The following is a 5855-nucleotide window of genomic DNA, read 5'->3' on the forward strand; positions in this document are numbered from 1 at the left end:
AGCAGTGCAAGTGTTGGAAATCAGGCACCTACCTGGAGAACAAAGGGAAAGCAGCAATGTTCAAATGAAGATGGTTCAAGGTCAGCAATCAGGAGCCCACCTGGAGAACAAGGGAACACAAGTCAAGTTTTAAGGAAAAGCAGTTGAAGTTTTAGAAATCAGGCACCCACCTGGAGAACAAAGGGAAAGCAACAATGTTCAAAGTAAGACGGGTCAAGTTCAGCAATCAAGATCCCACCTGGAGAAAAAGGGAAAACAGGTCAAATTCTAAGGAAAGGCAGTTAAAGTTTTGGCAATCAGGCACCCACCTGGAGAGCAAGGGAATACAGTTAAAGTTTTGGCAATTAGGCGCCCACCTAGAGAGCAAGGGAATACAGTTCAAGTTTTGGTAATCAGACGCCCACCTGGAGAACAAGAGAATACGGTAGAAGTTTTGGCAATCAGGCGCCCACCTGGAGAGCAAGGGAATACAGTTAAAGTTTTGTCAATCAGGCGCCCACATGGAGAGCAAGGGAATACAGTTAAAGTTTGGCAATCAGGCGCCCACCTGGAGAGTAAGGGAATGCAGTTCAAGTTTTGGCAATCAGGCACACACCCGGAGAACAAAGAGAAGCAGTTCAAGTCTCAAGGAAAAAATAGTAAAGTTTTGGCAATCAGGCGCCCACCTGGAGAGCAAAGGAATACAGTTAAAGTTTTGGCAATCAGGCGCCCACCTGGAGAACAAGGGAATATAGTTAAACTTTTGGAAATCAGGCGCCTACACGGAAAGCAAGGGAATACAGTTAAACTTTTAGCAATCAGGCGCTACTTGGAGAATAAGGGAATTCACTTCAGAATGCAATTCAAGTCAGCAACAAAAGAAGCTCGCAGCAAGAATACGAGTCAACAGTCCGAGGTGATCAACAGAAGTTAGTCACAATCCAAAAAAAAGGGCAAGAAGTGAATCCAAATGTAGAATTTGATAAAAGATGTGGGCCGCCCAATACATGACTGAAATCACAAACATGGTACGTCCAGTTTTGATCCGTAAAACTGAAGAAGAATGAACTAGCACCTACAACTAGCAAGCGTCAAGGTTCAAATCCAAAGTCTGCATGAAGAAGTATTCAAGATTCAAGATCAAGCTTCACAAGACTTATAGATAAGAATCTTGTAACTCATAGTTGACAGGCTTAGTTACTCTTTTTCATTTTGATGTAATAACAGGATCGTGAACCGGAACCTCGGCAGAATGGCACCTCGACCCACTCTTCACCTCGGTATACTTAATCATCTCACTCACTTCTGAACTATACGTGGCCTGATTCCTTTATAACCAAGGATATGTAGGCAGCTCAAATACCAGAGCTCGGTCACATTCTCCTTCCTTTTAGCTTTTGGTCTCTTTAAATAAGGATCGGGTCAAAAAATTTGTCTAGTCGTTCTTTGTCTGAAAATACTTCGTATTTCCAGTCAAAGAGGGGTAGCTGTAGACATGTGATTTTTGACCCTCCCCAAGATTTTTTATATTTTAGCATGTAAATATTTAGTTTAGACCTAATATCGATATTTCAATTAGTTTTGACTCTTTTACTTTATTTTATCAAAAAAAATGAAAATTACAAAAATATTTCTTCTTTTTAGTTGGTTTTAGTTTATATACCTTTCATAAAATAAAAATAAATAGACAAAAATAGTACGATATTTGAAAATACCAAAAAATAGGTTTGTTTTAACGGTCAGTCTTATTTTAATAGTTATTTTACTTAAGTAAGATTAATTAATAAATGAGATCATAATTTAGTCTCGTTCGCGGGGAAAGAATAAAACTTGGGCTCGAGCAACCCATTTTTAGGCTTAATTTTTGGACCTAGCCCATAATTCCTAGGCCCATACTCTCTAACCTAAAAAAACCCTATAAAACAAACAAGACTCTAGGACCTAATATACATCAGTGTCGTTTTGACCATATACACGACCCCTCCCTCCCCCCTCCCCCAATTTGATCATCTTCTAAAAAAAGACCTAAGAAAAAAACAGCGGCTGAGAATGAAAATGAGACCTTCATGAGCTTCTTCTTCATGAGGCTCTAAGATCTAACGTCAAAAAGAACTAGGAGTTGTTGTTGCTGCTTCTTCATTAAGTCAGCCGCAAATCACAAAACGACCCCCATCCCCTTGATTCGTCTCCTCCAATTTTCAGCATAAAGGAGTTGTTTCTTCTTCTTAAAGAAAATGGCAAACTCCATTCCAGGAGACCTATACACAGAACAAATCAACCGTCGAACCCCATGGACCTGTTTCTTTCATCTTCAACCTTGAACATATGAGACCTAACGCAAAGAAGAAAGAACCCTAGTCTCCAGAGCAACCTTCAGTCATGACCCCCCTCATTCATATTCACCAAACGCTTCTGCTCATCGCCATCCTCCACCAGCCCACGATCGTAACTCCATTACCTCACACCAGAACTCACTAGCAACCAGCAGCAACAGGTACCATAAATGGCCAGAAATCCGACAGAAACTTTAAGCAGAAACTGAGATAGATGTTATTTGACTGTTGTTCGACATTGATTCCGAGTCGAGCCCTATTGTCGTTTGAGGTTGAAAGGCGCAATGACGTTTTCATTTCTGGTCTGTTGAGGTCGAAGTCGCCATCACTGATTTCTGGTCGTTGTCAGTGGTGTTCCGTCCATTTGTTAAATTGCAAAGTTCTACAATTTCAAATTCGGCAATAATAAAGGTTCGTTCTGTGCAACCATGTCTTCCTAGCTTGATTCTAATTTTGGTTGAATGATTATTTCATTAAGTATTTGGGCCTATGCAAATTTTGATTCCATGTCTTAAAGTGGGTTTGCTTAAAAGTTCATTTCTGTTTTTTTATTTAAATTAGAGGATGTTTGGCCGTTCACTAGCATGTTAAAATGGGTATCTTAAATTATATACTTATTTGTCCCTTGTGTTTCAATGCTTCAATGTGAGAAATTAGTCCATGATATGATGAATGCATTTGATATTTTTGTTATTAGCTAAAAATATTATATTAATGATAGAAATAATGGACTAGCAGAAAATTGGCTTGGTTGAATTGGTCATTTTAATTGGGTTGATGATTCTGTATATGTGTAAGAAATATATGGTCCATAAGGTTTGTGGTGGGACTTCGAAATGTGATTTTGTGTTTTCTGCAATTATTCAAATACAATTACTTCTGGCACCAATCGTCATTGGGCTTCATCTAATGTTTTCTTGACTAGTTCAATTTGTTGATTCACTCACAAGAGGGCTGTTCATTTTGCTATGGTTTATGGTCACGATACGTAAATTTTAGTTTGGGTGTGCATTTCATGTGACCCGATTTTAATTTCTAATAATAATAATAAAATAAACATGTCGCAAATCGCGGATACATTTCATGTAGCGTGGTTTGCAATGTGTACCAAAATGATGAGTGTACGACAATCGTGCCTTGTTCAAGAAAATAATTCCTTGAATAAATAAAAGTGGTTATAAAGTTTAAAATGCACAATAGGTTTAAGACGTGTAATAAATCAGATAATTAGGCTAATAATAATAGTTGAGCGACCGCGCTAAAACCACGGAACCCGGGAATGCCTAACACCTTCTCCCGGGTTAACAGAATTCCTTATCCGGATTTCTGTGTTTGTGGACTGTAAAATAGAGTCAATCTTTCCTCGATTCGAGATTTACACCGGTGACTTGGGACACCCTAAATTATCCCAAGTGGCGACTCTGATTTAATATAAATAATCTCGTTTAGATTGTCACTTTATTTGGAAAAAACTCCTGTGGGTAGTAAAAAGGAGGTGTGACAGGCATTATGAACTCTCTAGCATGGAACAAAAATAAGGTCGCACTGGAGCACCCCGAGGAGGTGGAGGTGCTGGATATTTGGGCATGCCAGGCTGACCTCTCCCAAACTGACCTCTGCCTCTAGAGGGGACACCTCTAAACTCTCCAAAATAACGGACCCGTTTGTCCCGCTACATCTGCTCTCTACCTCTTTGACAGTAACCCTCAATCTTCTGAGCTATCCCTACTACTAGCTGATAAGAAGTACCCATCTCAACCTCCTAGGCTATAGTGGCCTGAATACCTAAGTGCAACACCACAACAAACTTCTGCACTCTCTCCGCGTCAGTAGGAAGTATCATAAGTGTATGGCGAGACAACTAAGAGAATCTCGCCTCATAGTCACTCAAACTAACACCGCAACTCCTCACTTTAGGAGGGTGGAATATACCTATCCAAGAAAAGGCGTGTAAACTGATCCCAAATCATGGGAGGAGAACCTGCTGATATGCCGAGAAGATATGATTGCCACCATCTACGGGCCCTGCCCTCCAGCTGGAAAGTAGTGAAATCCACCCCATGTGACTCTAATATACTCATGTTGTGCAGTCTATCCCTGCACCTATCAATGAAGTCCTGGGGATCCTCATGTCACTCACCCCTGAAGACAGGAGGGTGAAGCCTGGCCCATCTATCCATTAGCTTCTGCAGCTTGCTAGTCGCAGCTGGTGTACGCTCACATACAACTGCTGCAACTGGCTGGGCTCCGCCCACGAGTAGTGTGCTCGAGGTCTGATAAACGACAGTTGCATGTCCAGGAGCCTAAGCAGTAGGGGTTTGTGCTCCCCCCTCCCGCCTGAGATGTGGCTGGGTCTACTGGAAATAAACTAGCCTGGGTCATAGAATCCATGAACCATAGCATACGGCCCATAACCTCCTGGAAGCCCGGTGCCAACATGAAATCTACCGGGGTTGGCTCTGGTGCAGGCACCTTGCCCTTCTCCTTAATAATGGGATCCTCTACCAGATCCGCTGGTGGTATAGCTGGGACAACTCTAGAACGTCCTCGTCCCCTACCTCGAGCTGGTTCTTTCCCCCATCCTCGACCTCAGCCTCTAGAAATAGGGGAGAAGCTCCTCACTAGTTTGGAACATCCGTCGTGTGCGTTTTCACCATCTGTGAGAGAATTAGAGAAAGACACTTAATACAACATCAATTGCATGATAGGAGATGAAGAAAAAGTAGTTTTTTAACACCCTATAGTCTCTCGAAGATAAGTACAGACGTCTCTGCACCGATCCGCAAGACTCTATTAGCCCTGATCATAATGTGTGAGACCTACGTGAACCTAGTGCTATGATACCATATTGTCACGATCCAATTTATCCTATAAGCCATGATGGCGCCCATAGTTGTCGTTAGGCAAGCCTACAGTGAACTAACTCTATGATTCTTTCTTTTACAAATTTGAAATAGTTAATTTCTAGTTTGTGCATAAATAAGAAGTAAGAATTAAATAAAAATAAAAGATCAAGATTTTTAAAGCAATGAGATAAATAAGATACCCCCCCCCCCCAAAAAAAAAACTATCAAGTGTCTACTAGCTTAAACCTCCAAGACCTGGTGTCACAAGTGTATGAGCTATTAGTAGAATATACAAAAGAATACTACACTATTGTCTGAAATGAAATAGACAGAAAATAAAGCAAAGGAAGACTTCGACTGCTGCAAAACTGGCTTAGAAGGCAGCTCACCATAAAGTCTCAAAGTAGTCAAGGATGTGCGGCGGACTGATATTGTAAATCCCCAGAAAATTTTGCTAAGTAATTTAAGATTTCGTGGTGCCAAGGTAGGCTAATTATTTTATTTTGTGTGCAAATGAGAAGTCATGATATAATGGATATCACTTGGATATGTTAATAAGCATATAAGTCATATTATAAGTGATTTGAGGTTTAAGGAGAGGCCTAAGTCTAAGCTAAGTTGGAAAATTACATGATAGACTAAAATTTCAAATGAGTACGCACAAGACCACACTTTGGACGAGCGTACCTACAGATAT

This window comes from Nicotiana sylvestris, chromosome 3 (genome assembly GCF_000393655.2).
Source record: "Nicotiana sylvestris chromosome 3, ASM39365v2, whole genome shotgun sequence".
Classification (NCBI taxonomy): domain Eukaryota; kingdom Viridiplantae; phylum Streptophyta; class Magnoliopsida; order Solanales; family Solanaceae; genus Nicotiana; species Nicotiana sylvestris.